The 15,580-nt window shown below is 41.0% G+C and overlaps 1 protein-coding gene across 1 annotated transcript in view; it reads left to right on the top strand.

Moving 5' to 3' along the window:
* Positions 1-14,780: 14,780 nt before the first annotated feature.
* The window catches only part of washc5 (WASH complex subunit 5), a 70,604-nt gene continuing 69,804 nt past the window's right edge, over positions 14,781-15,580 (top strand). The window contains exon 1 of the mRNA XM_060900248.1: positions 14,781-14,809. The gene's annotated coding sequence lies outside the window, so the exon portion shown is untranslated. The remainder of the gene's footprint in view (positions 14,810-15,580) is intronic.

The raw sequence follows: 15,580 nt of genomic DNA on the forward strand, positions 1-15,580 counted from the left end.
TGGACTTGTAATAGTCATAAACAAGCTAGGGCCAAGATCTAGCATATTTTATGGTGTTTGGCCTCGTCTACATTATCAGTACATAACAAACATGCTGCTAGATGAGCCAAGCATGAAGTCTAATAAATTGTGTCCAAAGCCCACATCCAGACATACATTTTAATATTGCACAGAGCCTTCGTACTAACCTGATGTAAAATGTTCTCCACACACACAGGAATAATTTGTCTTCCTGTTTAACTGCAACTTGCCATTTTTCCTCGTCTTTCTGGGTTTGCCAGGAAGCGGTGAAAAGTTAAACCAGGCTCATCTCCACATCTGTTATTACATCCAAAAACACTACAGGTCTCTGGCATTGTTCTTTTAGGTGTAACTTCAAGTTTATTTGTAGATGTTTACTGAATTAGGCTTACAATCACTCGCATACACTTCTGCCGGTCGCTGTCGAACACAAAACTTTCCAGGAGCTATGGCCACACAAACAAATTCACAGTTGCGATGACGTTATGTGAAAGTTCTCTATAGGTGTGAATATACTAGTACATCTCAAAAAATTAGAATACCATGAAAAAGTTCTTTTTTTTGCATAATTTAATTCAAAAAGGTAAACTTTCATATATTCTATATTCATTACATGTAAAGTGAAATATTTAAAGCCTTTTTTTGTTTTAATTTTGATGATTATGGCTTATAGCTCATGAAAATCAGAAATCCAGTATGTTAAATTATTAGAATATTCCCTAAGATCAATCAAAAAAAGGATTTACAATACAGAAATGTCCAACTTCTGAAAAGTATATTCATTTATACACTCAATACTTGGTTGGGGCTCCTTTACCATGAATTACTGTATCAATGCGGTGTGGCATGGAGGTGATCAGTCTGTGGCACTGCTGAGGTGTTATTGAAGCCCAGGTTGCTTTGATAGTGGCCTTCAGTGTATCTGTATTTTTGGGTCGGGTGTTTCTCATCTTCCTCTTGACAATATCCCATAGATTCTCTATGGGGTTCAGGTCAGGCAAGTTGGCTGGCCAATCAAACAAAGTAATATCATGGTCAGCAAACCATTTGGTAGTAGTTTTGGCACTGTGGGTAGGTGCTAAGTCCTGCTGGAAAAGGAAATCAGCATCTCCAAAAAGCTCGTCAGCAAATGGAAGCATGAAGTGCTCTAAAATCTCCTGGTAGATGGCTGTGTTGACTTTGGACTTGATAAAATACAGTGGACCAACACCAGCAGATGACATGGCACCCCAAATCATCACAGACTGTGGAAACTTCACACTGGGCTTCAAATACCTTGGATTCTGTGCCTCTCCACTCTTCCTCCAGACTCTAGAACCGTGATTTCCAAATTAAATGCAAAATGTACTTTCATCTGAAAAGAGGACTTTGGACCACTGAGCAACAGTCCATTTCTTTCTCTCCTTAGCCCAGATAAGACACTTCTGACATTGTCTCTGGCTCAGGAGTAGCTTGATATTAGGAATGCGAAAGTTGTATCCCCTTTCTTGAAGATGTCTGTTCGTGATGGGTCTTGATACACTGACACCAGCCTCAGTCCACTCCTTGTGAAGCTCTCCCAAGTTCCTGAATCAACTTTTCTTGACAATCCTCTCAAGACTGCGGCCATCCCTGTTGCTCGTGCACCTTTTCCAGCCACCCTTTTCAGCAATGACCTTTTGTGGCTTACCCTCCTTGTGGAGGGCATCAGTGATCATCTTCTGGACAACAGTCAAGTCAGCAGTCTTCCCCATGATTGTGGTTGTGTGTACTGAACTAGACCGAGAGATACACTGTGTTCATACTGTTTTACTCAAACTCTAAATGAAATATTCTAATATTTTGAGATGGGTTTTTTTTATGTTTTTGTACTGTATGCCATACTGATTAAAATTAAAATAGAAAAATGCTTGAAACATTTTAGTTTATGTGTAATGAGTCTATAATATATAACATTTTCACTTTCTTAAATAACTGATGGAAAATATTGAACTTTTTCACAATATTCTAATTTTTTGAGATGCACTAGTATGTGTGAGTGGCTGTTTGTCTGGCGAAGGTGCGGCAGGCCTAGCAAGCCAGTGGTAGATGAAGTGTGCTTATGATAGATGCGGACAGCCTCCTAAGGGGCTCGCAACTGACAGGCCAGTTGGCCTACAGTGTGGTGAGAAAAAAAAATAGTATTTAATAGATAACTGGTAGGGTGACCCTTCAAAATGGAGCTACAAGAGCTAGGACTTGAAACCTTTACTTAGGAAATAGGACGCCACTCGTTACATCACCGGAAGCCACCAATACATGGCACATACGTAATATACCAGTGATGAGACATTTCCATGCCAGCCAGAGTTTTCCACAAAGCTGGGGCCAGATGTGGTGTTACCAGTTACATGGGCTGTAATCACCATGAATAGTGCTGCTCTATACACTTTTTAGATTAAAGCTTGGTTCTTGCTACCATTATCAACTATTACAGTGACAAATCTGACCAAATTTGCAGGGCAGAACAAGACACGATCTATTGACGTGACGTCGTCATGATGCAGTGAGCAAGCGTGCTGCCATTTTGGATAGAAACAAAGGCTGCATCTGAATTCTCAGTACAGTATGTACTAATGATCGTTAAGTACCTGCTACCTGACCGTAACTGTAGTACGATCTATGATTAAGCGAGTGAGTAGTAAGGACACAATTTGGACATATTCCACTGCCATCTTACCTGTCCTCTGGCCCAGATGTTCACAGAGAATGTATGCCCATGTATGTTGCAAAATAAAAAACAAAGTATTTCCGCAATGATGGAAATATTTAACCAATTCCTGATATACTTGTACACCGCTGCAACAACTGGCTTCGCTTCAGACAGCATTGTTTTGGTGGTGGTGTTTTTTTCTGTTATTCGGAGGCTCCAGCTGAATTATGGTGTGGTGTGGTACGTTTACATACTAGGAATGCTGTAGATCATCCAGATACCGTTCGACTACTATTAAACGCCTACTGAATATTCAGACGGCCTACGTAGTGCTTTTGGCGTACTGATAGTGTGGAAGTATGCGTATTCAGATGCAGCCAAACAGTGGATGGATTGTGTGATTTACACTACCGTTCAAAAGTTTGGGGTCACTTTGAAATTTCCTTATTTTTGAAAGAAAAGCACTGTTCTTTTCAATGAAGATCACTTTAAACTAATCAGAAATACACTCTATACATTGCTAATGGGCGGCACGGTGGTGTAGTGGTTAGCGTTGTCGCCTTGCAGAAAGAAGGTCCGGGTTCGAGCCCCGTGGCCGGCGAGGGCCTTTCTGTGTGGAGTTTGCATGTTCTCCCCGTGTCCGCGTGGGTTTCCTCCGGGTGCTCCGGTTTCCCCCACAGTCCAAAGACATGCAGGTTAGGTTAACTGGTGACTCTAAATTGACCGAAGGTGTGAATTTGAGTGTGAATGGTTGTCTGTGTCCATGTGTCAGCCCTGTGATGACCTGGCGACTTGTCCAGGGTGTACCCCGCCTTTCGCCCGTAGTCAGCTGGGATAGGATCCAGCTTGCCTGCGACCCTGTAGAACAGGATAAAGCGGCTACAGATAATGAGATGAGATGAGACATTGCTAATGTGGTAAATGACTATTCTAGCTGCAAATGTGTGGTTTTTGGTGCAATATCTCCATAGGTGTATAGAGGCCCATTTCCAGCAACTCTCACTCCAGTGTTCTAATGGTACAATGTGTTTGCTCATTGCCTCAGAAGGCTAATGGATGATTAGAAAACCCTTGTACAATCATGTTAGCACAGCTGAAAACAGTTGAGCTCTTTAGAGAAGCTATAAAACTGACCTTCCTTTGAGCAGATTGAGTTTCTGGAGCATCACATTTGTGGGGTCGATTAAATGCTCAAAATGGCCAGAAAAATGTCTTGACTATATTTTCTATTCATTTTACAACTTATGGTGGTAAATAAAAGTATGACTTTTCATGGAAAACACAAAATTGTCTGGGTGACCCCAAACTTTTGAACGGTAGTGTATAATGTAAAAGTTCACAAAAACTATGGTAAGTTAAGAGTTATCTTTCTACAGGATTCCAGCTGCATCAGTTGATCCTTGGAGGAGGAACAGGTGGATTGCAGCAATAAATTGTAAAGATTGGATCCCTCCTGCATACACGGCTATAAGTAGGTCATCATAAGTGGGTTTGTTTACAATTCAATTTAACTAGTTATCTATTATGTCAGAAGACTCGTATGAAAGGAATGTTCAATGAATTACTGATGATAAAATTGTTTAGAGCGCGGACACAAAGTTTATGATGCTTCCTCACTGAGCGACCGCAGACCTGTGGAGAGCTTCAAGGGCATCGACACGGACACCAAGACAGGGCAAGGAAATGATTTTGGCTATGTGCTGTGTTTTGAAGCTCAGACGTGCATTTTCTGAAGAGTATGAGGTGGCAGAGAGTTAAATTTCCTCTGAACTGCCTTATTTTGGCAAAATAGCAGTAAAGGAATGAATTCTTTCATGCATGGTGTCCATGACAGTGGACAGATATTCAAACATGATTTAGTCGAAGTGTGAGATGATGAGGGTCTCGAGGAGATGCATTTTGTTTTGTTTTTTTAAACGTAAAATTCTAGGAATAGTTCTCTACACTGAAACACTTACTACAAGCTGTCAATCAGTCTGTGTGTTGGCATGGCAACAGTGTGTGTGCGCGTGCGCGCCTGCTCCTTCCTTCAGATTGTTGAGACCTGAGGTTTGGGTTATTGGACCCATTTCACCTCCTTCTCGATTAGTTTATTTCATCCTGGTAGTGTTTTTACAAGATTGCTGCTGTTCTGGTGCCAAGACCATGAGCTGAATTGTTTTGTAATATGAATATGATACATGTGTAGGTTTTTAATATGACACGGTGGTTTTTAAACAAAATCAAACCTCCCATTCTTATTTTTTCTTCTGCGTACAAGTTTCTTTTCCACTGAGATGTGCGAGTTAAATATGAATCTAAACTGAGTTGCCAGTGGGTCTAAGTCACGCGTATTGACTGTCACTGGAATAATTTTCTAGTTTTGAATTATTGTTGGGGCGGCATGGTGGTGTAGTGGTTAGCACTATCGCCTCACAGCAAGAAGGTCCGGGTTCGAGCCCCGTCGCCGGCGAGGGCCTTTCTGTGTGGAGTTTGCATGTTCTCCCCGTGTCCGTGTGGGTTTCCTCCGGGTGCTCCGGTTTCCCCCACAGTCCAAAGACATGCAGGTTAGGTTAACTGGTGACTCTAAATTGACCATAGGTGTGAATGTGAGTGTGAATGGTTGTCTGTCTCTATGTGCCACCCTGTGATGACCTGGCGACTTGTCCAGGGTGTACCCCGCCTTTCGCCCGTAGTCAGCTGGGATAGGCTCCAGCTTGCCTGCGACCCTGTAGAACAGGATAAAGCGGCTAGAGATGATGAGATGAATTATTGTTTATTTACAGAAAATACTTTTCCAGGTTTTGCCAGTATTCCATGGTGAAATGGCCAGAGTTATAGAAAAATGCTGATATAAAGGGAACAGCAATACCATGTGTTTATTTAGTACATCTCTGGCAACCACAGCTACCTGCATTTTACCATAAAATACACTGTACAGTTATCTTTATTAATGTAGAGTAATATTACATATTTAATGGTGCCATAATGAAAGCAAACAGTTTGCTATTTAATTTGTTCATGTAAAAGGTCCGTCTGTTAATTTTACAGCAAAAATCTGGCCTTTGATTTCCGTAGAATAACAAAAATCTACATGAGCAAAACATTTTGATCAGTTAGGAAATGTTGTAGAAAGGAAATGGAAACTGGTTATTTAAACCCATCCTGAACTCCGTTTCCTCCTCATGGTGCATTTGTATGCCAGAGCATTTTTTAACATAGTTACTGGGAGACCAAATGGTCTCCCAGTGGCCAGATTTGGTCTCCTAGTCAATGCCAAACCAGCTTCACTGGGAGACCAAATTTTAAACCAAGTTATGTCTTATCATTTGGTTCAATCAGTTGCAATTAATTAACCAAGTACCATGTAAGTATACATTTAACAAGGAAAACTTGGCACTGCATTAACTATGTTGATATTATGCTGGCTGAAACGAGGATTCGTAATGTGGCAATTTGCATCACAGAATATGCCGCAGCGTTGCAGCCGCATGGACTCTGGGGCCTGTGAATGTATTGCCCAGACCAGTTGGTCTCCTAGTGGAAAATCCTTAAAAAATGCTCCGAGTTTCACTGTAAACTAATAAACTGTCCAACTTGCTGCACTCACTTGTGGAAATGAACTCTGACCTCTAAACAGCAAACTGCACTTTGAGCTTCACCCATTATTTATTTATTGTATTTATTTGATTTATGGTTTATTTAGCATTACAACACCACCAGAGTTGATAGATTTAACAGGTTCAGATTGTTGCCTGGAGTGTATTTGCTTGTGAGGAGAAATGGAATGACTCCTGAACACGAGGTTCGAGCTGAAGGAGGATTTCTTCTACGCTGTAATTATCTGTGGGTGACGTTGGGGGTGGGGTGGGGGTGTCATGTGAGGGAGTCAGGTTCCATAAAGGAGATGGGTCACGTGAGGGGTTCGGGTCCCACGTAGGAGACGGGCTCCTAAAAGGGGATGGGTGATAGGACAGGATCTTCAAAGGGGATGGGTCTGTTTCCCATAAGGGGGACAGAGACCTAAAAGGGGACTGGTTCTGTAAAGGGGATGGGGTATTCCTAGGGCTCCATAAAGGGGCCGGGGTCCTCAAAATCACCCTACACTCATCACCATTCTCTTTCTCATGCTGATCAGGCCTGTGGTCTTCATTCTGGTCGTGACGCTCTTCTGTGCTGTCATCGAGCACGATGACAGGAAACGTTCTTCCTGTGTGCAAAGAGATGAAAAAAAAGGCAGTGAGACACATCTGCACGTCTCATCTAATGAATCAGAAACCTTTCTTTTTATAACAGATTCTGGTTTTGTACAGCATGAAATCTTCACTCAAATCATCCTTTACACCAAACACATTTACACAAGTGATGCTACTGCAAACTCAGACACAAATAATTCAGGAATTTTATCTTTTTTCCTTTCTTTTTGTGAGAAATACATCAAGATGTGCAAAGACAATTCTGCACAGAGAATCTGTAATAAACATTCCCTTCAGTTTTCACCACCAGCCTGTGTGTTTTTAAACCTGATTCAATACCATGATCCCCTCAATAAAACCACTTAAAACACGCCGTTATCACATTACGGACATTTCTAAAAATACGTTTGACTAAATGCTTTAATCCTTTCGCTTGTTGTAACGCTGTTTATCATCTCATTTCTGCTCACTTACACATAGTTTTCTTTCCTATTAGTTCTACAGCAGTTTTCTGACCCGCACCAATGAACAACTCAATACAGTAATAAACTCGGACACATTTCATCTTACTGAAAACATTTTATCTGTTTTAACTCCGTTATTATTTCCCAGAGGGTCGATTCACTGTTTCACAGCCCAGTAAAAACACAAATAAAACCCTGAACACTGAAAAACAATAATTTAGTCACATTAGCTATGCTAACTATGGTAACTGTGCTAATTAGCCAGCTAGCTAACATTAGCTTTGCTAATATTTCTCCTCAGCGTAACTATTTAACTTTTAATAAACTTTAAATATACTATAAGAAATTTCTAACAAACAAACAAACAAACACAAACTAACATTAAGTTAGAAATAATTATACCTCTTCAACCTTTAGTCGAATGATTCATTTCTGCCCATGTTAACATTTCTGAAAACATCAACACTTTTCTGTCTGTTTGCTGTTTGTACTTTAAAACATTTAATGATGTTTTTCAGCGCATTTGTCTGTTTTTAACAATCATAAAATTATCTGCAGTGTTTGTATCTGTTAGCTTTCATACTCAAACAGTAATGTGCTAATGCTGACAGCTAGTTAGCTTAGCAACTTGATCCAACTTTTCTGACTAGCTGCTAACTTTAGGCTTGTTATCATGGATGTAAACCGATTCGCCAAACCATAAAGAACTAGGTCGCTTTGAGCAAAAACGCTGATCACTATATTCCTGACAGCATTTCTGCCTGTTTAGTGCTATTGTTAATTGTTATTTCCCAGAGGGTCTATTCACTGTTTCACAGCCTAATGAAAACACAAAGAAAACCCTGAACACTGAAAAACAATAATTTAGTCACATTAGCTATGTTAACTATGGTAACTGTGCTAATAACCAATAATTTAGTCACATTAGCTATGCTAACCATTCATTATCTGTAGCCGCTTGTCCTGTCCTACAGGGTCGCAGGCAAGCTGGAGCCTATCCCAGCTGACTATGGGCGAAAGGCGAGGTACACCCTGGACAAGTCGCCAGGTCATCACAGGGCTGACACATAGACACAGACAACCATTCACACTCACATTCACACCTACGCTCAATTTAGAGTCACCAGTTAACCTAACCTGCATGTCTTTGGACTGTGGGGGAAACCGGAGCACCCGGAGGAAACCCACGTGGACACGGGGAGAACATGCAAACTCTGCACAGAAAGGCCCTCGCCGGCCACGGGCTCGAACCCGGACCTTCTTGCTGTGAGCTGACAGTGCTAACCACTACACCATTTTTTTGTAATAACGTGGTGTTTAAAGCCCTTGTTGTTGAAGTGAAAACTCGGTAACTCACCGTTCCAGGGGTCAGTCAGTCCACTCCATCCGGGCTGAGGATCTTTTCTCCTGGAGCGCACCAGTGAGGACGGGAATAAATCCAGATGTGTTCAGGAATCTCTGTGTCCGAGTCGCTGGTCTGAATCTGATTTCGATAGTTTTATGAATGAACATTGTTGAAAAAAACCTGCAACATTGATTTAAACACAAATATTCCAAAGCCCACGGGGTGGGCAGGGACCTCATTAATATTCAGAAATTAGACAGGAGGAAAGTGCCACCTGATTGGCCAGTGAAGCTTTCTGTTTAACCCACTGATCATTACATAACATATCTGGAGAACTCATTGTCCAGTCCGCGCTCTACAGATGAGTGAGCCATCTGGCCGCCATATTATCACACACAGCACGTGTATTTGGCTTATGTGTTAAATATTTGGTCGTATTTTATCAAATTTGCCCCAAGAAAAGTATTTCCTGACTTTTTTCCCCCTTTCATTACTTTCTCTTATTTTCTCAACTTTACCCACATTCCTTACATACATATATTATTTACCAACTGGGAGGTCCGTATTGTGAAACACCGTGACCAAGGTCTTCTGGGCCAAGGTCAATATTCAAGGTCGAGGTCACGGTATTTCACCATATGGACCGACCTTAAGCTGGTAAATAATATATGAATTTTTTTCTTTACCAAATTCTAACAGAAAACGAGCGCCCGAAAGGGAAAACCGAGCCGAGCTGCCATTTTGAATCCTCATTCACGGCTGTAATGCAAATGGCTTCCTCCTCGGTATACAAGTGCACTTCCATGGCAGGAAAAAAACTACATTTTGCCGCCTATGTAGTCCCCTATTTATACAAAATTGAGTTATTCAGGATTCAGCCATGTTTTTGCTTGGCGTTAGCAACAGTTAGAGGTTTTTAGCTTTCTCCTGAAATGTTTTCTTTTATTTCTTCTTCCTCAGGGTAGTAAAACTCGCTTTCGCTGTGAACACTGTCGTTATCGCTATCCATGATGTAAAATTAATGCTATTCTCCTGAGAAATGCTGGCAAAAATTTATAAGATTTTTGATAATCTTACAGGGAGTGCAGAATTATTAGGCAAGTTGTATTTTTGAGGATTAGTTTTATTATTGAAAAACAACTATGTTCTTGATGAACCCAAAAGACTCATAAATATCAAAGCTGAGTATTTTTGGAAGTTGGAGTAGGGCTTTCTTAGTTTTAGCTATCTTAGGAGGATATCTGTGTGTGCAGGTGACTATAACTGTGCATAATTATTAGGCAACTTAACAAAAAACAAACATATACCCATTTCACTCATTTATTTTCACCAGGGAAACCAATATAACAACTCAACATTCACTAATATACATTGCTGGCATTCAAAAACAAACAAAAAAAACAAATCAGTGACTAATATAGCCGCCTTTCTTTACAAGGACACTCAAAAGCCTGCCATCCATGGATTCGGTCAGTGTTTTGATCTGTTTGCGATCAACATTGCGTGCAGCAGCAACCACAGCCTCCCAGACACTGTTCAGAGATGTGTACTGTTTCCCCTCCTTGTAGATCTCACATTTGATGAGGGACCACAGGTTTTCTATGGGGTTCAGATCAGGTGAACAAGGAGGCCACGTCATTAATCTTTCTTCCTTTAGACCCTTTCTGGCCAGCCATGCTGTGGAGTACTTGGATGCGTGTGATGGAGCATTGTCCTGCATGAAAATCATGTTTTTCTTGAAGGATGCTGACTTCTTCCTGTACCACTGCTTGAAGAAGGTGTCTTCCAAAAACTGACAATAGGACTGGGAGTTGAGCTTGACGCCATCCTCAACCCGAAAAGGTCCCACAAGCTCATCTTTGATGATACCAGCCCATACCAGTACCCCACCTCCACCTTGCTGGCGTCTGAGTCGGACTGGAGCTCTCTGCCCTTTGCTGATCCAGCCACAAGCCCATCCATCTGGCCCATCAAGACTCACTCTCATTTCATCTGTCCATAAGACCTTAGAAAAATCAGTCTTGTGATACTTCTTGGCCCAGTCTTGACGTTTCATCTTGTGTGTCTTGTTCAGTGGTGGTCGTTTTTCAGCCTTTGTTACCTTGGCCGTGTCCCTGAGTATTGCACACCTTGTGCTTTTTGACACTCCAGTGATGTTGCAGCTCTGAAATATGGCAAAACTGGTGGCAAGTGGCATCTTGGCAGCTTCACGCTTGACTTTCCTCAGTTCACGGGCAGTTAGTTTGCGCCTTTTTTTTTCAACGCGCTTCTTGCGACCCTGTTGACTATTTTGAATGAAGCGCTTGATTGTTCGATGGTCACGCTTCAAAAGCTGGGCAATTTTAAGAGTGCTCCATCCCTTTGCAATATATGTCACTATTTTTGACTTTTCTGAGTCCGTCAAATCCCTCTTCTGACCCATTTTGCCAAAGGAAAGGAAGTTGCCTAATAATTTTGCACACCTGATATAGGGTGTTGATGTCATTAGACCACACTCCTTTTCATTACAGAGATGCACATCACCTGGTATGCTTAATTGGTAGGAGGCTTTCAAGCCTATGCAGCTTGGAGTAGGCCAACATGCATAGAGAGGGTAATGTGGTCAACATACTCATTTGCCTAATAATTCTGCACTCCCTGTATAAATAAATCTTGTAAAAAAAGATAAATGTTGACAAAAAAATGCTACTATGTTTGTTGTTGTTGTGAACGAGCGAGTCGCCAGAGGTCCGTAACTGGGGTCCATATCATAGGAGATGGACCCGCTCGCCAGCCAATCAGAATGCAGGATTTGATGGAAACCGGACCGCGAAAAAAAGTATCTTTATCGTGCTCCTCTTCACTGTTATTGTTTTTTACTTTTCCAGTTCAGTCTCTCATAATTTCTGAATGGCTCTTTTACTACTATAATTATTTTTACAGAGATTATTTCAGTTTTTATCTGATACAGTGTATCTTTCTCTTTTGTATATTTTTCCTTCCTTTCTCTTTAGAACAGTTGTTGAACCAGGATTATTTTCTCATGTTATTTGCCATTTTCCCTTCATTCTCACAGTCATTACTGAACAGTATTTATGGGTCACATAATTCGCATCACGCATGAATCGATCCTGATAGAGCTCAATAACTTACAGGTTATTCCTCATTGCTCACATTAATATCTCATATCTCATTTTCTTGAATACACATTGGCTTTTTATACTATTGAATTGTTATATTGATCTTATTTTTGTTTGATATAGTTATAAACACATATTGCTTGATGTTGTTTAGGTTTTCTTGAAATTTACATCAAAATTTTTTTTAATGTTTTGGAATTATTAATTTGTATTGAAATATTTTCTAATTAATGGAGCATTTGAATAATTTATTGTTTTGTTATAATTATGCCTTAAACTGTAATTAATTTAGGAATTGTTTAATTTTATTATCATGAAATGATCAATTGATTATACACAGTTTGTAACTATAGACACGGATTGGTATCAATCTGTTTCTAAATAGTTAATTTGTAATATCTACATGTAACACTCTGTTCCATCTATTATTTGCATGATTAATTTCATTTCATTTTTCACTCCGTGCAATAGAATGTATTTATTTTTCATTGCTGATCTGGAACAGTATATGAGGGTTCACATGCCTCCAGGCAATCCTTGACTTGCAAGTGACGTCAAAGCAAAATAGGAACCCGGATGTCGGCCATGTTGGTGGATATACAAATGCGGGGTCAAGTGACATTCCATACAAAACATAGTCACACATGTACGACTCTCTTTGTTTTTCCACTGCTTTAAGCGATGCCATATCTTTGTGCTGTATATGGTTGTAGTCAGAACAGTACTCGTGACCTTGGCACATTCCGATTTTTTAGAATTCTGTCCTTGATTCGGAAAGAGGGCGAGGAAACTCTGAGGCTTAGTACAGAGAGGAGACGAGGGGATCAGGACACTTCGTCCAGTGACCATTTCATTCAATGCCATTTCGTTCAATAGTTAAGACATTCCGTCCAAAGCCTTTTTCATATGCACTATCAATTATTTTATATTTCAGGTATTCCTGTGTTCACGAGTGAAAGCCCCACGAGAGCGCTGCTCTGCACCTACAGATTTAACATGATCCAGCCGGCTTTAAAAATTAATAACTCGGCCAACGACACGTGCAGCGAAGCCACATTTTACAGGCACCTCCCTCTAAGCCTCCCGCTTTGAAAGTGCATGGTCTTGGGTTGGTAGGACCGCACCTCGGCCTGGGATTCGCAAACAAAGTCCCCGTGAGAGTGCTGCTCCGCGCCTGAAGATTTAATATGATCTGTACTATGCCACTCATTTGCTTTACAAAAATTTTTTTTGTTTGTTTTGGTTAAATTCCACTTAGAATTCCTCTTTTTTTCGAACAAACAAATACCTGAAATATAAAATAACTGGGCGGCATGGTGGTGTAGTGGTTAGCGCTGTCGCCTCACAGCAAGAAGGTCCGGGTTCGAGCCCCGTGGCCGGCGAGGGCCTTTCTGTGCGGAGTTTGCATGTTCTCCCCGTGTCCGCGTGGGTTTCCTCCGGGTGCTCCGGTTTCCCCCACAGTCCAAAGACATGCAGGTTAGGTTAACTGGTGACTCTAAATTGACCGTAGGTGTGAATGTGAGTGTGAATGGTTGTCTGTGTCTATGTGTCAGCCCTGTGATGACCTGGCGACTTGTCCAGGGTGTACCCCGCCTTTCGCCCGTAGTCAGCTGGGATAGGCTCCAGCTTGCCTGCGACCCTGTAGAACAGCATAAAGCGGCGAGAGATAATGAGATGAGATAAAATAACTGATAGTGCTTATGAAAAAGGTTTTGGATGAAATGGCCATGGGACGAAATGACCTGTATTCATACTTGATGGTCAGTAGAAGTGTCTTATCTTCAGAAAAGCCTGACTTTTTTAAATAATATGGGTCAAAACCACACATAACAAAATTCATCCAATCGTTCAAATTGTGGTAATACTGAGAAAATTCAGCATTGTTTACAGACATGCTTTCAGTGGCTGCCATCCTAGTTGCTTTGTATATCCACCATCACGGCGGACGCTCATGATGCAGCACATTTAGATCACGTGGTTGCAAGTCATCTATAGGAAATGATGTTGCTTTGTTTACTTGAGGAAAGTGTTTGGGTATCTAATATTTTTTAAAGATTTTTTTGGGGCTTTTTTCACCTTTATTGGATAGGACAGCGTAGAGACAAGAAATGAGCAGGAGAGAGAGATCGGGAAATGACCTCAGGTCAGAATAGAACCCGGGTCCCCGGATTTATGGTATGGCGCCTTAGCCAACTGAGCCACGATGCCCCATGGGTAGCTAATATTTTAACTACCTCTCCTAAGTGGACATATCTGTTAAAGGAAATAGACTGGTGGGCGACACGGTGGTGTAGTGGTTAGCACTGGTGCCTCACAGCAAGAAGGTCCTGGGTTCAAGCCCAGTGGCCGATGAGGGCCTTTCTGTGCGGAGTTTGCATGTTCTCCCCGTGTCTGCATGGGTTTCCTCCGGGTGCTCCGGTTTCCCCGACAGTCCAAAGACATGCAGGTTAGGCTAATTGGTGGCTCTAAATTGACCGTAGGTATGAATGTGAGTGCGAATGGTTGTGTGTCGGCCCTGTGATGACCTGGTGACTTGTCCAGGGTGTACCCTGCCTCTCGCCCATAGTCAGCTGGGATAGGCTCCAGCTTGCCTGCGACCCTGTAGAACAGGATAAAGCGGCTAGAGATAATGGATGGATGGATGGAAATAGACTGACTAAAAACCTTTTTGATTGCATTGTGTTTGTTGATATGAAGAGTTGAAGAGGATTCTCTGGCTGATTAAGTTCACAGACCAGATCTTTACAGGTTTATATACGTATGTTAGCTTATCATTTCTATCTTTCCAAAACCCCCTTTAAAATTCAGCATTTCATGTCCATTTTGGAAGATTAGTTTTGTACACAATGTCTTCTCGCACAAAGCTAAAAACATGAAACAAGGAATTGATTGTAATTAGAATAATAAAAAGAAACTTTTATTTTGGTGAGCGGTTTAATGCGGACCGTGTAGCTTCAGCGGAAGTGTTATCATATGACAGTCACGTGACAGTGAAGCGGAAGCCGGATGAGAGGGTGAGTAGTGCAGCTGGATGGCTGATTATAAATTGATTAAAATGTCTTATTGGCACAGAATAAAACACAAACCGTAGATTAAACACCACAGTGAGAGAGAGAGAGATACACTTCCTCTTTTACTTACATCTGAGTTTTACTGTCTGTCAGTGAATCAGAATTCAGCGCGGTTTGTTATTTTAGTCTGTTTATTTTAGCCTGAGCTGATGACAATAATAATAATAATAATAATAATAGGCTTAAACCTGATTGCATCAGTCTTCCAGTTTCGTGTAATTTGTCTTCTTCTTCTTTGATAAGTTTTCATATTGATCTCCTCCTGCTCCTCCTTTTTCTTCGACCTTTTCTTGATCATCACCTTCTTACTTTTTCTTCATCTCCCCTTGATCTCTTCCTCCTCCTTCTTCTTGTTTTTCTTTTCATCGTCATCATCATCATCATCACCAACTTTCTTTATATCACTTCTTTCTACTTTTAATTGTGCCTCTTCTTCGACTTTTTCTTGGTCATTACCTCCTTGTCTTCTTACTTTTTCTTCATCTCCCCTCGATCTCCTCCTCCTTCTCATTTTTCTTTTTCATCATCATCAATACCAACTTTCTTTATATAACTTCTTTCTACTTTTAATTATGCCTCTTCTTCTTTGACTTTTTCTTGGTCATTACCTCCTTGTTTTCTTACTTTCTTCATCTCCCCTTGATCTCCTCCTTCTCATTTTTCTTTTTCATCATGATCAATACCAACTTTCTTTATATAACTTTTTTCTATTTT

Source organism: Neoarius graeffei, chromosome 19, assembly GCF_027579695.1.
Source record: "Neoarius graeffei isolate fNeoGra1 chromosome 19, fNeoGra1.pri, whole genome shotgun sequence".
NCBI classification, from domain to species: Eukaryota; Metazoa; Chordata; class Actinopteri; order Siluriformes; family Ariidae; genus Neoarius; species Neoarius graeffei.